At 43.2% G+C, this 21,130-nt stretch overlaps 1 protein-coding gene and 2 long non-coding RNA genes across 4 annotated transcripts in view; 1 reads left to right on the forward strand and 2 right to left on the reverse strand.

The window, feature by feature from the left end:
• Positions 1 to 21,130, forward strand: part of LOC130369646 (uncharacterized) — a 196,225-nt gene that overhangs the window by 151,086 nt on the left and 24,009 nt on the right. The window lies entirely within an intron of this gene.
• LOC130369672 (uncharacterized) lies at positions 8,849 to 10,523 on the reverse strand. The gene is made up of 5 exons (XR_008892862.1): positions 10,417 to 10,523; positions 10,134 to 10,247; positions 9,755 to 9,885; positions 9,007 to 9,148; positions 8,849 to 8,911 (listed from the first exon to the last, which is right to left on the reverse strand). It is a non-coding gene; the product is annotated as an uncharacterized LOC130369672 (long non-coding RNA).
• Positions 12,090 to 13,783, reverse strand: LOC130369671 (uncharacterized). The gene is made up of 4 exons (XR_008892861.1): positions 13,664 to 13,783; positions 13,222 to 13,339; positions 12,910 to 13,026; positions 12,090 to 12,206 (listed from the first exon to the last, which is right to left on the reverse strand). It is a non-coding gene; the product is annotated as an uncharacterized LOC130369671 (long non-coding RNA).

Consider the following 21,130-nt stretch of genomic DNA (forward strand, 5'->3'; position numbering starts at 1 on the left):
CAATCAGTGAAGAGAAATACCAGACTAAAGTAACGCATTGTCGAGACAAAAGCTGCAGTGCTTCCATGTTTCGCCGTAACATAAAGCTGTGTTGTCTTTACTAGTTTCACTACAATGTAATGACCACTAGCTAGTGGAAAATACATTTGTGTCTAGTACAGTGATATATTTGTATATGTTAGGCTATATATTGAGATGGCAGTGTGCATTGAGTAGGCCATTGAGTAGGCCATAACATTACAATATTTCATGGATGCAAGCAAGCCAAGACAATCAATCTATATCTATAGCCTACATGCCAACACACACGCACGCACACACACACACACACACACACACACATACACACACACACACACACACACACACTCACTTTAAAGACTGGTAAAGCAATAGGAGCCTGCATTGGCTAAAGTTGTTGGGATGCACGTTATTTTATAACAGGCAGGGGCAAAGTTGTGCATTACAATGCAAACACGACAATAATTGGCACCGTTCTTGCACACTCAGAAGAACATGAACTGAATAAATGCCAGGTATATAGCATATCGGAGACGGGCACACAATCAGTGCATTTGCAAATGAGAGCCTGCAGTATGACCGATCTTGTGACATTATTTAACCAGCTAATACGATCAGACAGATACATCATTGATCACACATAAGCCCACAACAAGCCCAACATCACCACGGCAGGTGCACTCTCTCGCACATTCACACAATCACTCCAACTCCAAGGCAAGGCTGTTTCACTAAGACCACAAACAACCACAATTTACCAGCCTACATATCCAGAACAATGCGCAACAATCAGTTCATTGCGTATCTTCTGTTTGGCGTACATGGCTAATTTGCAAAGGCTACTTGCACAGGACTGTCGGCTCCGCTTGTCAAAAAAATAGAACGTATTTGTGAATAAATGCTTTGAATTCTGAATACTGGACTTGGTGAGCTTAAATAGGCTATTAAGTTACCTTTAGTGAGATGGCCTAAAACGGAATACAAATGAATTATTCTAGGACATAGGCTTTCAGGATCAATTCAGAGGTTCAACTGTTCGGGATTCATTTTGCTTAGCCAGTGAAAGTGACCAGCTGTAGATTCCGCACTGTTAAAAATACCTCACTACAAGTAGGCTACAAGTCCTCCAAATAATTCAGCAGAATTGCATTACTGCCACAAGCATAGGCAGCAGTAGTCATTATGCGCTAAAATGGTCCCTGCCAGTGTTTTTCTATTCTGATGTTTGTGGATGAATCTTTCAGCTACAGCTTTGTTACATTTCCTTGAGATGGTTTGCTGGTTTAATACAGCAATACATCAAATGATGTAAAATGATGTGTCCGTTGCGTGGCATGTGTCCGTTGCGTGTCATGTGAGAGCCGTATACGCATTTTAAAAACACCTGTAATCAGCGTGACTATGACTTTCCGAGCGGATCATGGGGGGCTCTTCAATCATTTATTTTCAGGATTTTCTCCCGTCATCCTCCAGTTTATCGCAAACATCTGGAGATAAGTCGGTTTAATTAAATACTCAAGTGAAATACAAGTGTACCTCCAAATTGCACTTATTGTACAGTACTTCGGTAAGGGCATTTACAATCCATCACTAAAGTTTTGATAGAGTATTCTGATCCAGCGGATTTAAAATGTATTTGTATAATCTTCACAAATCTTGCAGCAATGCAATGTTAATATATCATCATGGGAAATGAGTATTCTGATTCAGCGCATTTACTATTTATTTGTATAATCTTCACAACTCACAGCAATGAAATGTTAATTTATCATCATGGGAAATAGCATATAAACAAGCTTCATATAAATTCATTTCTAAGCAGTAGGCCTACTACATATTTCTCAACGTAAACATCATGACCATAAGCCATCCCAAAGTTTTCACACCTTTCACACAGTAGGGCAGCATTAGTCATACATAATTAACAACACATCAAAGAAACTTTATTGAGGGATAGCAGTGAAAAAAACATCTGCGTCTTGGGTAAAGTTGGGCTATGCTTAATGTGAGGAGCAGGGCCCGATTGGAAGGAAGCCCATTCAGGACGAAGTTGACCTGGAGAAGGCAGCTGCAGGCAGATGAAGATGGGGGGCTCTACTTCTTATTACCACAACAGGAACAGAACTCAGCCAAGCCAATGAATTCAGCCAAGTCACTGAGAAGTCTGTCTGTAACATTTGGAAGATACAGTTCAACCATGTAGGACTTTTGTAATTCCCCATTGTACTTTACAGAGATAGAGCACTTTGTTGCAGTCAGACATTTGTTTTTGTTTACCTTTAACATAGTGAGTCTGGAACACAATAGTTTTGACCTGGCTTGGTGGAAAGCCCACTCACCACGTCAAGGTGCAGGTCATGAGTGGGAAAAAAGGTGTGTGTGTGTGTGTGTGTGTGGGGGCACTCCAAGCGTCCTTCCCTGTGTGTGTGTGTGTGTGTGTGTGTGTGTGGGGGGCACTCCAAGCGTCCTTCCCTGTGTGTGTGTGTGTGTGGGGGCACTCCAAGCGTCCTTCCCTGTGTGTGTGGGGGCACTCCAAGCGTCCTTCCCTGTGTGTGTGTGGGGCACTCCAAGCGTCCTTCCCTGTGTGTGTGTGGGGGCACACCAAGCGTCCTTCCCTGTGTGTGTGTGGGGGAGCACTCCAAGCGTCCTTCCCTGTGTGTGTGTGTGTGTGTGTGTGTGTGTGTGTGTGTGTGGGGGCACTCTAAGCGTCCTTCCCTGTGTGTGTGTGTGTGTGTGTGGGGGCACTCCAAGCGTCCTTCCCTGTGTGTGTGTGTGGGGGGCACTCCAAGCGTCCTTCCCTGTGTGTGTGTGGGGCACTCCAAGCGTCCTTCCCTGTGTGTGTGTGGGGGCACTCCAAACGTCCTACCCTGTGTGTGTGTGTGGGGGCCCTCCAAGCGTCCTTCCCTGTGTGTGTGGGGGCACTCCAAGCGTCCTTCCCTGTGTGTGTGTGTGTGGGGCACTCCAAGCGTCCTTCCCTGTGTGTGTGTGTGTGTGTGTGTGGGGGCACTCCAAGCGTCCTTCCCTGTGTGTGTGGGGCACTCCAAGCGTCCTTCCCTGTGTGTGTGTGGGGCACTCCAAGCGTCCTTCCACGGGGGTTGGGCACCTTCCTCCATGGCCTCCTTAAATCGATTGTACTCCGGATACACCGGTAGCCTGAGGACCAGGGAACAGGTATTGGCCGTGGGGGAAAAGGGCCGTCCATCTTCCTCATGGAGGAATTCAAGCCGGGGTCCGATGGGAAAACCCACAGCAGGAATCCTTTTGAGGCCCATGGCAAACGCCAGAACCTCGAGACTCGTATCTCCATCTGTTAGTACATAAGAGATAACTTGTAAGAACGACCGCATGTGAACATTAACAGGAATTTTACACTTCCTGACATGTGCCAATCTTTCGTCGTCCTTAGTTAAGATAAGATATACTTTATTAATCTCAGCAGAGAAATGTAGGTTATGTTTTATGTTGGTTTAGGTTGCATTTCTCAGATCACAATAGAAATGTTCAAAAGTCCTTGTTTAACCCTAAGTGTGCACTAATAGTGTCATTCTTTCGAAAAAAATATAAAATGTGTTATGCTGGTTCTGTCACAATCGGTTCACTATAATTCCCTATGCAGTGCTGTATTTACAGGTATGCCTAGGTTCACAAATCAAATAGTAAATATTTTCATGTGTGCATTTGTTCATTCATGCAGAGCTGTAAACAGTCTTGTATTTTTCCTTTGTGTTTTGTGACCCATTATTGTTTGTGAAGACTTAACTTCTACAGGATGCCCCTTTTATATCCATTCATGATAATATCACCTGTTACCAGTTACTAATGTTGAAACAGTTGAACATTGTTGTTTTTTGAGCATTCTACAGCTTTCCTCTTTGGTGGTCCCCTGTTTTGAATTGTGCATCAAATTCAGAATAAGCATATATTAACAAAGAACAATTAGATAGATAAGGGTTGTAGATAGAAACACTTCCTTACCCTCCACCTCGATCAGCCAGTCCCTCCAATATATAAGGGTCCTGGCCTCCTTCCTCCTCCGATTGGAGCCCGGCTCAGACAGGTAGGACGTCATGAATGTGGACTCCAACCGGGAGGCCAGCAGCGGCTCAGGTGTGTCCATGAAGACCCCCTTGAGCTCCTCATGGTGGATCCTCAAAAGAGCTAGAATCCCGAAGGTCTCCAACCCTTCTTTGAATCTGTAAAATCAATGAGATAATAGATCATAGAAAATATAAGGTCTGTTGCTCTGAAGCCTGTTCTAGCCTACTCCATTGTACATAATGTGAAGATAAAAAATCAATTAGACAAGGAATCCTTTCAATTAATATAAATTTAGATTATTTTGGAACACATGATAACTTTTCACTCCAACACAAAGGTCTCAGTCCATTAAATAGTCAATTCCCAGCTCCACTTACTGATTGAGAGCAGTCAAAATACAGCCCTCTGTGAGGAAGTTGAGGGCTGCCCCCAGCAGCTCATCCCTATGCGGGAGGCTCCGCACAAAGGAGAAGGAGCCCATGAGGGAGAGCTCGTCTGTGGCCTCCTCCATAGCCTCCCTGGCACCTTCCACATGTGTGGCATCTGCAATCTAATATCATACATTAGGAACAATAATCATTATTTGGGATTTCTAAGCACTTTCATGGCACAAATTATCTTCTAACAGTAAAGAATGCATTGACATATGTGTATGACATAAATCATACATTGAAATTCAACATCAGTACACTATAGAGCACACCACACAGTATCTTGACACAAAAACGCTTCTCCAAAAAGTGGTTTCAATTAACATTAACCATTTACTTGCCTTTTGGAGCTTGGTCCTCAAATTGTAATCTGTCACCTCTTCCAAAGTGGCAGGAAGAGGGGACAGCTTACAAACCTGTCTGTAGAGGCGCTGTGATAGGAATCTCGGAGAGACCTGCCCCTGCACCAGGCAGAGGGCAATCATCTGCCCCACCAGCCTGTACTGTCCTTTCTGCAATGCTGTGATAAGGGGAAAAGCACAAGGTTATTAAAGGTTGTTGCTCATTTTAAATGCATGTTAAAAACTCTAAATTGCAACGCCCCATACCATAAATTAAATTCAAAGCTTACCAACACTGTTTCAGGGCCAGGGTTGTGTTGCCCTCAGGACCTTCAGATATAAAGAAGTTCTGTATTTGGTCGATGAGGAGGGTACAGAACTCTCTGGTCGGTCCCCCCCTCAATAAATGATTGAAGAGCCCCCCGTGATCCGCTCGGAAAGTCATAGTCACGCTGCGTATACGGCTCTACCAGGACAGCCACGCAACGGAATATATATATAATAGTGAAATGCCATATTGAGAACATTTAGATCGGGGGACACGCAACAATCGAGGGATGTGGACAACCCCGAATATTGACGGCTATTTCGCACATTTTGCCATCACAATTATAGCCTAACATAACACTGTACTAGACACAAATGTATTTTCCACTAGCTAGTGGTGGTCATTACATTGCAGTGAAACTAGTAAAGACAACACAGCTTTATGTTACGGCGAAACATGGAGGCACTGCAGCTCTAGTCTCGACAATGCGTTACTTTAGTCCTGGTATTTCTCTTCACTGATTGGTTAGACAGCCTTCAAACTTAGTGGTCAAGCAAGAAGAGGGAGGGGCTCGTTCTGCATACCTAATAGCCCGGAGTGAATAACTAATAGCCGGAGTGAATGACTAATAGCCGGAGTGAATGACTAATAGCCGCGGCTATTAGTCATTCAAAACCGTACGGAATCCATACGGTTTCCGTACGGAATTCTTGCCAAACCGCACGGATCCGTACGGTTTCCGTGCGGTTTTGCACTTTTACCGCGCCATTCTAGGGCCGGATTGTGGCCTTCTTGGCTTTCCATGGGCTACCTCCAGGTACCCCCTCCATGCCAGGGCGCCCTGATTTTATGTTTATTAACAGCTCCTCCACCGGGGTCAAGACAATTTGAGTGCCAGATCCAGTCAGCCGACTGTCGGCCTTTTTCACGATTGGCTTAAAAAAATGGCTTATTTAAATTTAAACCAATACGATGGTGGGAAAAGCTTACCAGTTTGTATGTTTTGTTTATACTTTATAATTTTTCGCAATTCTGGACCCCCCCCCCCCCCAAAAAACAAAACTCTCCGGTTCTGCACGATTCACGTGAATGACCAAATAGACCAAGAAAACGGCGATTGTCGCAGAAAGCGACAAGTTTGCAGCTTTGTATATGAAGTGAATATTTCACGGAGGGGCGGCGCCCTAGCGCCCTCTATTGACCCACCGCCACTGGTTGATATATCTATCATTTGTTCACTGTATTAGCCTACCAAATCACAGGCCTCTTCAACGGTTAAATCAGACATCCTTTTTTTTCTCACTTCCATTGAAGGACGGTGAATAGTAATTATTATTGGAAGATTGAAACATAATTATCAATAATTAATTCAAAATGTCACTGAATCCGGGGAAGGGGAACATCTTCGTGGAGCTGTGGTTCCCTCTGGTGGTCAGTAACGGACCTCAGCTCATCCTTTGAATTCTACGTTATACATAACAGCATATCAAATATAATTCACCAACATGTTGGACTGCATCTATTCTATCCAGACAAAACCAGACATCTCAAACACTGCATATCTGATTTTATTTGAATTTCTACAGGATAAATAAATAAATACATACAAATGTAATAAATATAACAATGACGTCAGAGAATAATTCAGTTAACATTATCTCTCTCAAACTATTTTTCGGTAAAAACCTTCACTCATACAGACATGAATATAAATAAATACATAAAGTTGATAAGATAACAATTAACCGTTCATGTGCCCTTTTAAAACATATAACAGCAAGGACCATGTTCGATTAGATCTGAATAACAGAATGTCTGGGAACCATTTAGTTTCTTCACATGGTTGTTTGGGTGGAGACTCCTCTGTGAAGTTGTGTGGTGACGCTTGAGACGACCAGATTGACTAAATGTTTTCCCACACTGGTTTACAGTGGTATGGTTTCTCTCCTGTGTGGAGCGTTGGTGTTCCTTCAGAGTATCAGATCTACTAAACGTTTTTCCCCACACTGTTTACAGTGGTATGGTTCTCCTCCTGTGTGGATGCCTGGTGTTTCTTCAGATCACCAGATAGACTAAATGGTTTCCCCACACTGTTGACAGTGTATGGTTTCTCTCCCGTGTGGATGCGCTGGTGTTTCTTCAGATCACCAGATAGACTAAATGTTTTCCCCACACTGTGACAGTGGTATGGTTTCTCTCCTGTGTGGATGCGCTGGTGTACATCAGATGACCAGACTGACCTAAATGTTTTCCCCACTGTTTACAGTGGTATGGTTTCTCTCCCGTGTGGATGCGCTGGTGTTTCTTCAGATCACCAGACTGACTAAATGTTTCCCCACACTGTTGACAGTGGTATGGTTTCTCTCCTGTGTGGATGCGCTGGTGTACAGTCAGATGACCAGACTGTCTAAATGTTTTCCCACACTGTTTACATTGGTATGGTTCTCTCCTGTGTGGATGCGCTGGTGTACAGTCAGATGACCAGACTGTCTAAATGTTTTCCCCACACTGTTTACATTGGTATGGTTTTCTGCTCCTGTTGTGGATGCGCTGGTGTCTCTTCAGTTCACCAGATAGACTAAATGTTCCCCACACTGTTTACAGTGGTATGGTTTCTCTCCCGTGTGGATGCGCTGGTGTCCTCTTCAGACTATCAGAGCGACTAAAGGTTTTACTGCACTTCTCACATCTGTGGCGTCCCGGCTCCTTCTGCTGGAATCTGGCTCGTGCTTTGGACGGTTCCCGGGGAGGCTCCGATTGGTTCTTGATAGGAGGCTGCGACGTATGGGAGGAGACTAGGCTCCACCTTGATTTCTCCACTCCTCAGCAGTCGGCCGTACAGGTCGCCATGGCTCCTCTTCATGTGTTTGTGGAGGAAGATCTGAGACGTGTAGGAGTACGGACACTCGGGACAGGGGAAAGCCTGTGCTGGTGTCAGCTGGGATTTCCCTCCTAGGAGAAAGAGAGAGTCATATGTATTTTATTTTGAGAGTGCTGCTGATGGCTGGTTTAAGCAGCCTCATCTGGCCAGAGTCAGGTGCTTTAGGCTTTGGGGCTTGATAAGGCTGCACATCCTAATCAAGCATACCTGAATTTGTATAATTGGATTGTTTTTTTGAAACCTCCGTAGTACTGTATATTTTTCATTTAGACATTTTTCCAAGTAAGAATATATTTCCTATTATGTTGTCATCTTTTGTTTATTATATTGAAATTTATGTTAAAACTTTACTATTTCCTGTATAATTTCTTGACTGCTTTGTTAATGTAGATGTTTATTGTCCAAGCTCTTTTGAATTAAAATGAGAGATGTGGTCATGAAGTGCCGCATAGAAACCAAACCCTGACAGAAAGGCAGACCTTAGTAGAGCTCTTGTTGTTCCACAGTCGATCAAATCCGATTCCCAGATGTCTGGCGTATTCGTCCCCATACCAGACCAAGAGCTCTGCTCCTGAAGTCACGAGGCCACAGGAGCGATACAGAATCCCTCCTTTGTGCTGAAACGCTATTAGGTTCTGTTCCTCTTCATTGCGAGCACAATTGACGTACCTAACACACAGACAGGTACGTCAACACACCTTTACAGTGTATCTTCTGCATACGTCATAGCAACACAGAAAATATTGTGGATCTAATCAGATAACAGACATGGAGAAATATAAATGTTATCAATCAAGTAATGTAAGTAAGAAAATTGTGAACATTATTCATGCAGTAGATGGTATAAAAGTGAATAGGGTCCTACCTCATCCAGTTAGAAAGTGTCCTCTCTCTTTGCATCAATGTAATCACTGTGTCTGCTCTTGTAGATCTGGAGAAATGTGTTAATCAGACTCTATGCCATCCAATAAACACAAAAGCACACATACATGACTAGATCAAATAAATGAATACAAACACACTGACCTCCCAGGAGTATCCACTCTAGGGCTCCCTCTTCATCTGTCCTGTGTCCTTCGTAGGGTCCAAAGTGTGTTCCAATGGGAAGGCCACCGTCTCCACAGTAAAACACCCCTAGACCGGCCCCAGGGATCCCAGAATCTCTGATCTACCCCACATGAGACAGAGACGGAGAGAGGAGGAGAGTCGTAGAGTGAGAGGAATACATAGAGGGAGGGAGAGGTGGAGGAGGTAGGAGAGATAGAATACAAGAGAGGTAGAGGAGAGCGAGATGGAGAAACATGGAGAAGAGAGATGTAGAGAGATTGAGGCAGGGAGAGACAAAGAGAGGTGAGAGGAATGGAGAGAGGAAGAGAGGTGGTGAGGATGGAGGGGGGGGAGAGGAAGATAAGATATGATAAGAAATGAATGGAGATGAGTAGTTGGGAAACAAGTGAGAAAGAGAGAGATTTAGACAGGAAGAGGGAGGGAGGAAAGGAAAGAGGGGGTTGGGACAGGGGGGGGAGTTCAGAGAGGGAGTCACAAAGAGAGGCAGATAGAGGGAAATGGGGGGAGAGAGGGAGAGATAGACGGAAAGCACGATTCAGGAAGAAGAACCATTGGGGGAGAGATACAGTATATCCATCTGCTTTGGCAATATACCTGTTCACATTACTGTTTTTATATACATTAGCTGGGAAATGTATTAAACAATGAATGTTATACCGTCTCATTGGACGGGGAGAACTTTGTTGTGTTAAAGTACGACATATACCTCAAACCCAGCGGGCAGCGTCTTCTTGGCTCTGTCTTTCTCTCTGACAGCAACGGGGCGATCAGCCACGAAGACGATAGGACCGTGGACCTCGCACTCTTCGAGGAAGAAAGTCCTACACTCATCACAGACTGGAGAAAGTTCATTTATTTATTATGTCCAAAAGAGCTTCAGCTACAAATCTATATTAAATAGACAGAAACAGGAAGATTAAAAATTGGTTTGTGAATGAAAAGAGGTGGGGAAAAAGAGGTGGGGAGAGAGAGACAGAGACAGAGACAGAGAGAGAGACAGAGACAGAGACAGAGACAGAGACAGAGACAGAGACAGAGACACAGACAGAGAGAGAGACAGAGACAGAGACAGAGAGCCCTCTTACAGAAGTAGTCGTCATCCTTAGGTACTTCCGGTTCTTGGTAGTTAACTCTGAGAACATTTCTCAGGTTCGTCTCTCTTGAATAAACACTTGAGCCCTGCAAATGTTCATGGAGAACTGACACACACACACACACACACACACACACACACACACACACACACACACACACACACACACACACACACACACACACACACACACACACACACACACACACAGTTACAGACTATACGTGCACAAAAAGGTGTTATTGCAGTGAAGCAGTGGTGGGATCAGAGCTAACCCAAGGAGACCTCCTCCTGGACTGCAGAGCCCCTCTCTACTCCTCCTCCGGGGGGGTCGATCTCTGGATGAGAAGGAGTGGTCCCTCCAGAGACCTCCTGGTCACTCCACCCCCACCCTGAGAGACTCTGACAGACAGAACGTCTAGTTAGGAGTACTCCCAGTTTTTTTAATGTGGGTAGGTGCTAGGGCTGTACGGTATGGACTAAAATGTACATCACGGTAGGGCTGGGCGATAACGATTATTAATCGCGATAAATCTCACGTCGATTACGGCGATAAGCATTAGACATAAATGCTCGATATGAAAAAAAGGTTTGTTTTTTTTTTGTTTTTTTTTTAAACAACATTTCTGATGTGGATTTACCTGACAGCCAATGCGGCAGAAATAAACAAAATAGTCAGATCGCAGTTTTGCTGTTAATGCCTAAGTACACGCCCATTACCTGGTGCACACACACACACACACACACACACACACACACACACACACACACACACACACACACACACACACACACACACACACACACACACACACACACACACACACACACACAGCCTATCAACAACAATGAAAATAAGAGAAAAGAAAAAATATATATATATTTTTTTTTATATTATATATCGTGATTAATATCGATATCGAAAAAAAAATCGTGATAATATTTTTTGCAATATCGCCCAGCCCTATATCACGGTAAGATTTGAGGAATAGACGGTAACGGTATTATATCACTGTATGTTAATTGTATCTTCTAATTTCGATATAAATGCCTCTGAAGGGGGAAAAATACTGGAAAGGCATCAAAACCACATCAAAAAATTAAATTAAAGTTACTTCCATCTCTGAAAAACACTAATGATTAATAGTATGGATTTGTTTCTCCACTTGCTTGTGGACCTTGCCGTATAGTTTTGGCATCTCAATTTGGCTGAAGTGTGTGCGGGCATGTAACGCGTACCTGGGATCGAGTGTTTTGACCATCTCTTTAAAGCCCTTTCTATCGACATTTTGAAAGGGAACCATGTCCTTAGACAGGTAAACAGTGACAACGTTTGTCATCTCGTTCCACCACTGGCATTTTGTGTTAAGGACTGGCTTTCAAAATGCCTGAGAAGCAATGTCTGATATCAGAGACGGCTTCCCGCTACCAGTGTCTGTCTCGTACATTGTGGAATGAGAGCTTGTGAAGGGACTATTGCGCAACGCAGGAGGGCTTGCTGCGCGCCTGCGTGCTTGCGCAATAGCATACGGCCTGAGAAGGCAGTATCGCTGTCAATCTGTCCTTGGGAAAAGTAACGTGGTGCCGAATTGAAAAAGGAACTATGTTTCGTTACCATATTTTCAGTAGTTGCTCGTAACTTTACTTTTTACATGAAAAGTAGTCAGGGAACTGTATTAACGCATTACTTACTTTGTTACGCGTTACACACAACATTGTCTACCGGTCACACCGGTCTCACGGTAACGTCAAAATCCATACCGTAGCGCAAATTCACACCGGTATAAATTCAGCACCGTTTATACCGTACACCCCTAGTAGGTACCTTACCTCCTAGCAACAATACGTCTAAGGTTATACATCGTGCTGGTGTCATTAATACCCTTGATCCATGAGTCTGCTGTCACACAGACATGAAGCAGGTCTCGTACCATAGAGGACAGGACATGGTAAGGCTGCTGAAGGTGATGTGTGCTGTTTTATACCTGTACAGACACTGCATCTGACGTACTGGGCTGTTGTAGAGACCCCTGTCTGACTGTTGGTGGCTTCCACACTCGAGCACCTGCTGACATAACTGGCTTTAGGTTAGGATGTAACCTGCTAACTATTACAACTGACTATATGAGTTAGGGTGTGACCTATTAACTACAACAAACAGACCATATGTAAGGATGTACTATATTAACTATGACTAACTGACTTAAAGGTAGCTTAGAAGCTATTAACAACGAGGCAGTATAAAACCTATTACTATTAACTTACTATAAGGTAGTATTTAACTTTCTGACTTACGATAAATTAATATTTAACCAAATAACTACTTACTGACTCTAAGTAAGGAAGTATCCTACTCACTACTAAATGACTAAAAAGGTAGTATAAGCTACTAACGACCAATGAAGTATAAAACCTAACTTACATACTATATCTGACTAACTGTAAGTAAGGATGTATGCTACTAACTCCTACTAACTGACTATAAAGTAGTATATAAACGACTCACTTCAACTAACTGACTAAAATGGGTAATATAACCTGCTAATTTACTATGAGGTACAACCTATTGTTAAATATGTTTAGTACAGGTTTTCCTTTTTTCAGATGCAATAAAATCCCTTTAAATCAATAAAACCCCTTTTTGTTGCTATATCTTTGGTCAAATGATTAAGCAGTATTTGCAGGCTAATGTATCTTCAGGGCTTTGAAAGGGATAATGTTCACTGCACATTACTCCTTCCAGAAATGTCTTGTAAATGTCTTTGTACCGGTCAATCCAGAGGTCCAGAGCTGCTCCTCCTCATAGTCCGTCTCTTCAGGTGAGCAGACTCTCACCTGGCCGGGCTTCTCTCTCCTCATGAAGGCTGGAGCCACAAAGGACAGGCCTGACACACACACACACACACACACACACACACACACACACACACACACACACACACACACACACACACACACACACACACACACACACACACACACAGACACAAAAGAAGCAGTGATGTGTACAGCAGCACCACCTGTGTCTGTATGTTTATTAATGTACTCAGTAAAATAGTATTTAAGTATGAGTGGTTTACCAAGAGACGACATAACCAAATGGTTTTCCTTGATCTGCAGGAATCTTTTTTTCTCTGCCATACAGAGGCGGTTCCATTTTGTTGTGGAAAAGTAGGCCCTGATATCCGCAATGTCCTCCTTCAACACAAACAGACAACATAATGTCCAATACTGTTCATCTAACCTTACCACTTCGTAGATAAACAACCTTAACTACAACCGTAACACATTCTAGGTAATACTGAATCTATCAAAGTCAACAGTTGCTATAGAGCAGCCAATTAACTGTTGTAAATCCCACATATTTTGCATAAATAAAGTAATATTGTTCTCCTAAATTGCCATTCTCTCCATGGAGGGGCCCTTTCATGAACACATTGGTCTTATCTGATCGTATTTAATGGTGATTAACTCACCAATGTTGCATGAACAGATGTTTAAAGTATTGATATGGTGTCTCACCTCCTCCACTGAGTTAATCATCTGACTGGTAGGCCTACAGCTTGAGTCCAGATCAAACGTCTAACAATGAAACATAATTAGAACATCTGGGGAAAATGTCGACGGCTAACATCCCTTTGCTGAGTTAAAGGTTGGGTACGCGATTTGCGAAACGCCAGCAGATTTTGAAAATACACAACTCAAATGGTCCTACCCCCTCTCCTTCAACGCTGACTCTGACTCCACCCATTCCAAGTACCTGGACGCGCAATCATGCACGAGCGCGAACAGAGATGCGCGAGAGCGAGCCAGGCTAGAGTAGGTTTTCGTTTAACAACATGGCACTACATTCAGCTGTAAGTTGCACCCAGTACCACGGGAAGTAGGGGTTTTGGGGGTGCTGCAACACCCCCTGTCCGAGGCCCTGTCTTATCACAGAAAACGATCATTTCTAAAAACTCCGGCCAAAGTGGAGATTTCTGAAAACGCCGGTTATGTGTTGTCGTGTCAACGGGGAGAAACGGAATTTTAGGTTCTGAAGCGTCACATTATGTACCAGGAAATGCTTAACGTCATGTGAGCGCCCGCTGTACCGTATTGGTCCGAATATAAACACAAACCCCATTGTAAGACGACCTATATTTGGAAAAAAGATTTGAAGACCAGATCTTGTTTTTATGAATAAATAAATTGTATTCATTGAAATAATATACGAAAATAAAAAGGCATAGAATAAAACACTGCATTGCCACTAAACAGTAGTGAAAATAGGCCGTACTGATGTGTACACCAAAGACTATTCCTGACACTCCTCTGCCCCGCTGTGTTCGCTCTGGCTGTGGTCGCTCCGAACTGTTTTGGCCCGTGGCAAAGCGAGTCATCCTCGCTGCTGTCCAAGGCATTTTGAGACGCAGCATTTATTTAATGCTCATATGACCTAGTGCTGAAAAAAGGTTATATGAAAAAGTGTGAGGGTAGCGGTGGTGCGCTAAACTTGTTCTGTGAGCAGCTGGATGTGAACCATGGTGTGAAGGAAGTGAACACAACGATCGATTTTCAACTGTGCGCGCATGCACTGGTGTAATTGAGCTGCGCTGCTATATATCTTTTTTTATCAATGTAACGAGTTGCGAGTCTAGTGCAGGCTGAGTTTTTTTTTTCCTGAGAATACGTTCTCGTGGCTATGGTTGCACCAGATGTTATGAACATTAAAACGGTCACATAAATCATTACTATTTTTAGAAAATGTATGTTTGTTTCATATAATTGTATTGGAAGTCCTGGTTTTCACTAGGGTTGCTGCGGTGTGGACATTTTCACAACGAGTAATACACTCGTCTCAACACCAGTATTACCGAGTATAAACGGTATCAACTTTGAAACTAGGTCAACCGCCACACAAGCATCGGTTTTTAGACCCTTCTCGTCCTTCAGTGGCTGCCAACGTTCGAAAGCAGCGCCTAGGATTATTCTTGATTTCAGTTTTTCTCTTTCAGCGTTTTTATTATCAATTACTCTCTGAAAAAGAGTTTTCCTTCTCTTTGCTGGTGGTGGTGGTGGTGGTGGTGGGGATGGTGGCGTCTTGTCTGCCATGGAAATTGTCTTCTACTGCTAGGTCCAAATGTGGATTAACTAGTTCCAGTAGCTACCGCAGGATAACAACAAACAGGAGCTTGCTCTGGGTCACGAGCTCTGGGTCACGAGTACTGCACGAAGGGGTCGCGCGCGGGGCGCGGGGGAGGGGGAGTGCAGTACGACCGTTGATTGACGTACTTACTGTCCAATGCAACGAGGTGGCAATCCAAATGATTGGCTGGAGTTTTTCGAGCCCTGCCCGTTCCACAGATGATTGACTTGTTTAATTTTCATGTCAGTACTTCTAACTCAGTGGCTGTAAGCGGGTTATGATAAGGATTTCAAGTAATTTTGCAAAAATGGCCAAAAAACCGAATTCCGTACCCAACCTTTAATAAGAGTTACTTATTAACGTTGGCGCCGACTAGTCAACACTAGAGGTTACGTTTTGCGTCGAGGCATCGGGGCGTGTGTCGAGTATGTCGGCTCCTCCCCCAGCGAAGCTCCGCTTCGAGTAGGATTCACGTTGGCGAAATGACGTAGGGTGTGACGTTCGAGGCTTCGCCTCGGGCTACTGCTTCGAAATATGGGTTCAGTATTGGCGGGAGATTTCGACTTTAATGGCTATTAAATCAATCACTCCTTCTCAGTTATCATGCAGTGTGGGTCGGCTTAGCTCAGGAGGTAGAGCAGTTGACTTGTAACCGGTAGGGTGCTAGTTCATTCCCCAGCTCCTCCTAGCTTAGTGTTGTTGTGTCCCTGTCACTTTGCTCTTGACAGCTGACTGTCGCCTTGCATGGTTGACTCTGACGTCAGGGTGTCAATGTGTGTATTTACCGATGTAAGTCGCTTTGGATAAAAGCGTCTGCTGAGACACACTTTTGCCAAATGATTTATTTTCTAGCATGAGCTCTGTGCCATTTTATGAATGGCACCCTCACACACATGTATCACTGAAATTACTTCAATTCTCAAATGATTTAATGTTGTATCGGCACACGAAGCAAAAATCAAATTTTGGGTTGGGTTGTCATAATTTCATTCACCACTAGATGTCCCTAGCGTACTCATTTGAAGCTTCGAGCACAAACCACTTTGGTGGTTCATGAGGCATCATCTCGGCACCACTATTCAACACGATGATTATAGGGATTCTGACCATAATCACCTTACGTCGTCCACTTATGCTTAGTTATGTTAGCCATTATGTTAGCCATTCTTTTCAAAACGCCTCCTCAAGCGTTTTATTAGCAGTTTATGTTGGGTGGGCAGCTGAAAGGAGTCGTACTGAAACAAACGGCTCTGTCACACTAAATTTGTACCGGGGGCAAAATTTGTACCGGGCGCGTCATCAATACGTAATCCAGTCCAAATCTGCCTGGCAACAGATGATCGCGTCGTCCGTTGCCTGGCAACGGACGATCGCGTCGAATGACGTGAACATTCGCGAACCTTCTATCTAGCGATCCGTTATCTGTATTGTGCTATTTCGTCCTTGACCTGCTTTAAACACTCAGTTTACTTGCTAAATTTGATTAAACAATTAAATACAATACAAATATAAAGTAAAAACAAGTGTTATCTGTAATGATATCAACATCAGTTATTAGACCGTCACACGGAGCATGCGCAGTTGGATTGGCGCGCTGCATGTGGATGTCTGTTCCGGGTTAAGTATGTGACAAGGCGCAAGATACATTGTCTGTTTATTAAGGAACACACAAAACATTACATTATTTAGCGATCCGTTAACTGTATTATGTTATTTTGTCTTTGGCAACATGAGCGCGAATGTTTTTTGAAACCTTCCCGGCAACGGACGACGCGATCATCTGTTGCAGGGCAGGTTTGTAATGGATTACGTAATGATGACGCGCCCGGTACAAATTTCGCCCCCCGGTACAAATTTAGTGTGACAGCTCCTTGCTATGGACCTATTTTGAAGTGCACGGCTCCATTAACTTCCGAATTAAATTAAATTCCGAATAAAACTTCCATTAACTCCATTAACTTCCAAAGTCTGAGATTTGTCCTTTACTTAACATGAATGGCGTTGAACACGGATATATAACACACATAGGCTATCATTGAAATAGCTGTAACAGGCACGGACGTATTGATTACCTGAATGATTATGGAGACCTGCGTAATTTTCATAATATTGTTAATTGTCTAATATTAACATTTCAGTTGCGTTGGTAGGTATTTCATTTTCATTTGCTTGTTTAGCTATGTATGACAGGGGTATGCTTAGCTATGTATGACAGTGACAATGTTGGTGGATTACAATTCATTATTTGGGTAGGCTACTCCAACTTCGTTGCTGGTCGATATGTAAACATTTACTTTTATATAGATTATTGATTGCATTTTCGTAAATAGTTAGTTGGAAGGAATCTGTTTCTTAAGCAATAACATTGAACTGAATTGTTTAGGCCTACATACGTTTACTATGTACTATGGTATTATATGGAGCAATCTTACATATTTATGAAGTTCCAGATCAATAAAGTTCTCTCTTTTTATTTGAACTGCCTGTATGTCCTCTTGTTATAGTATTACGAGTGTGTACCTTGGTTACAGCTATCATAGAATGGTGTCCAAATGGCTGCATGTGTAAGAAATAGGATTTGAACCAAGTGTTACAATAAAAAAGCTTATTATTACAAGACCCCCACACCCCAAATTTTAACAAAACACTTTTTTGGGCTGTTTGGCTGGGGCAGAAGAGTGGAAGGGGAAACAAAGACAGGTAGCCAAAGAAGAAGTAAGGAAAGGAATGAGAGGGAAGAACAGTGAAATTAATGAACAGTGTGATAAACCATATGATTACCAAAAAGTTATAATTACTGATTTATCAAATACGCAGAGAAGAGCATCATCGAATAAAGATTAAGGACCTGGATTATATTTTACAGTATTGAAAACTGTTGAAATTACAATTTCAGAGTGGAGAAGGCTGAAGGCATTGGTCCTAAAGTGTCAGTTTCACCCACTCTGGATTATCGCTTCAAAAGACTGTGAAATGCTTTTTTAAAAAATGGTAAATAATTCAATACGTGAAGATTTGGTGAGATGGTAAAGCATCTTCTTTACATATTATAAGCCTTGGTTTAGTTATTCAGTTCTGTTGGATTCCAGCCCACCATGGAATATATGGCAATGAAATTGCTGATAAATTAGCTAAAAGATACTAACCTAATTAGAAGAATTTAACCTTAAGTATATACATTTTTATTTTTTTATTTTTATTTATTCATTTCTTTTGTTAGTTTGTTTATTTTGTTTATTTTGTTTCGTTAGTTTGGTTTTTTCTTTGAATTTATTTTTATGATTTCAACTTTATCATTTGCCAACGTCCTTGTCACAAACTCCTGTGTAGTAGTCCAGTAGGTGGCGGTATATGGGGAAAAACTATGATCCTCCACTAAACTAGAAGAAGAAGAAGATCTCTGCATCCGGTACGTCACGGACTAGGTCACGTGTCTTGGCCCCATAACGCGGAAGCAAATCGCTCCTGTATGTTACCCTGCGCCACTGAGCAGTTTGTATAGGAATGAATGGGCGGCCATTTTCCAGTCTGTGGTCCATCCTTTATTATGTCCATGATTCATTCCTATGTAAACTGCTCAGTGGCGCAGGGCACAAGCGGGCACAAGCCCCCAGGAACACTGCATACTTCCGCAATCCACCAGTGCTCAGCGGCACCAAGCCTGGTATTGCAGCTGTTTAAGCGGGCTGCGAGGGGTCCCCTCAAATCATGGGACCCAGAAGTAGATATGTCCGTTCCACTCCAATACAAGTGGGGAACAGGAAGGTGTCTCCGCAAAAAATGTCTGGATATCAATCAAAGCTCATAATTCCTTCATGCCATGTCCTAAAAAAATTATGTTTTTTTCTTTTCAAAACGCCACCTCAAGCGTTTTAGTAGCCGTTATCTCGCTGGGGAAGGGGTGTGCAGCTGAAAGGAGTCGTAGTGAAACAAATGGCATCCGAGAGGGCCTAGTTCAGTGCTCCGATTAACGTGTCCGATTTTGGACTGGTCATCTGCTGCTCAATAACTCTCACGGTCCTCTGCTTGCGATCATTGTGATTCATCATGTAATTGATCCATTTATTCAAAATAGTCAAAGACAAGAACAGGTGCATTACGGTATCATTTTATATTGTTGTTGGACCGGAGTGGGGGGGTGGGCACGCCTGCGTTCTATATTCTGCATCCGGTACGTCACGGACTAGGCCACGTGTCTTGGCCCAATAACGCGGAAGCAAATCGCTCCTGTATGTTACCCTGCGCACTGAGCAGTTTGTATAGGAATGAATGGGCGGCCAGTCCGTGGTCCATCCTTATTAGAGTGGCGAAGTCACGCCCCTTCCGGTAGGGCTCATGGGACCTATGAGATCGAAAAATATGAATGGGTGTCATGGAGAGAAAATAATTATTTTCTGGTCCCGGTCTTTATATGCCCTGGATTACACATATGTTGTTTGTGGATTTAAAGGATAATTTTTCATGCAAAGAGTTCGACCGTTTTTTGTGCAATTGTTCAGATAAAGGCTGTAGAGAAACACAACGAGAAAGACTACACTGGCTCGTATGTGACGTCAAGCTCCCTGCGACTGGCGTTGAGACGACCGACAATCTTCCCATCGGCATAACTGGAAACTCTGCATGTGCGCCGACTATAATGGTTTTCACCTCTTTCGATGCTTTTATCCTCCCCTTGGAAAAAGCGGTGAAGTGGGTCAGAGAGATCGCCATCTCTGTGCCGAGTTCCAAGGGCGGGTGTGGTGCCGTATATCATATGCGTCGAGAGCAGCGCAGAGCTGTAGTTCACAAAGCGGCCTCACATAAAACCTAAAATTATCAAACTTCTTCACGAACATTTTTTAGTTTTCTTTACATGAACAATTATCATTTAAATCCACAAACAACATATGTGTAATCCAGGGCATATAAAGAGTGGGCCCAGAAAATAATTATTTTCTCTCCATAGGGGATTATCACGCTTCCTGGTTCGGGGGCGGGATTTGTCTTAGTTGTGCATGAACACTTCCGGCGAAGTTCAACGATGGCGCAAACAACAGCTAGATGTCACTGCTGCTGTACCACTTTGTGCATCGAACAAACAACGCCAACCATACTTACATTTCATGGATTCCCGACTGATACTAGTCTCAGGAAGAAGTGGATCCAAGCGGTTCGCCGGGATGAAGGGCCAAACTTAAATTAAACTAGGTAGCACGTTTGTGTGTAGCCGGCACTTCAGTGATTCAGACTACACCAACGCTACAAGCGATAAGGATGGCAACCAAACGGGGTGATGTCAAGCGACTAAAATCGGGTCTGTACCCTCCCGTTTCCAGTGGAACAACTGGGGACTGCCAAGAAGGGAGTCCGTATATAAAGAGCCTCAACTCGTTTAGGCCATGAAGTTCACCAGCCCTTCCTCTGGAGCAACCGCTGCCGTGTGAAGAAGAGCCGGTGGCGGAGATTGCAGCTTCGGTGGTGCTGCCAGACCATGATTACGGTCTGCTCCTAAACCAGGTTTGTTAGTGTTCTGAAATATTGGCCTACTAGTACCCCATACTGTTCTACACCACCTCCCTGACAGGATGTGCTACCAATGGTTTAATCACAGAATGGGCTCTTGGTAGGTTATACCGAGGAGGCAGGTCAACTTTTCAGAACTCGGCCCAAAATGTTTAGTCTTATTGATGTCCCAGCATTTGACCAATACCACAATGTGAAAAAGCTTCATTACAAGTTGAAATGTTGCATTTATATCTTACTTAATTGTAAAGGTGAATATTGAGCTATAAAAAGTAAATTTTAAAATCAATATTGAGCTATAAAAAGCAATTTCTTTAGAGGTCCAAACTATTTCCAATATGCAAGTCACAGTCAAAATC

The sequence above is a fragment of the Gadus chalcogrammus genome, chromosome 17 (assembly GCF_026213295.1).
Source record: "Gadus chalcogrammus isolate NIFS_2021 chromosome 17, NIFS_Gcha_1.0, whole genome shotgun sequence".
In the NCBI taxonomy this organism is placed as follows: domain Eukaryota; kingdom Metazoa; phylum Chordata; class Actinopteri; order Gadiformes; family Gadidae; genus Gadus; species Gadus chalcogrammus.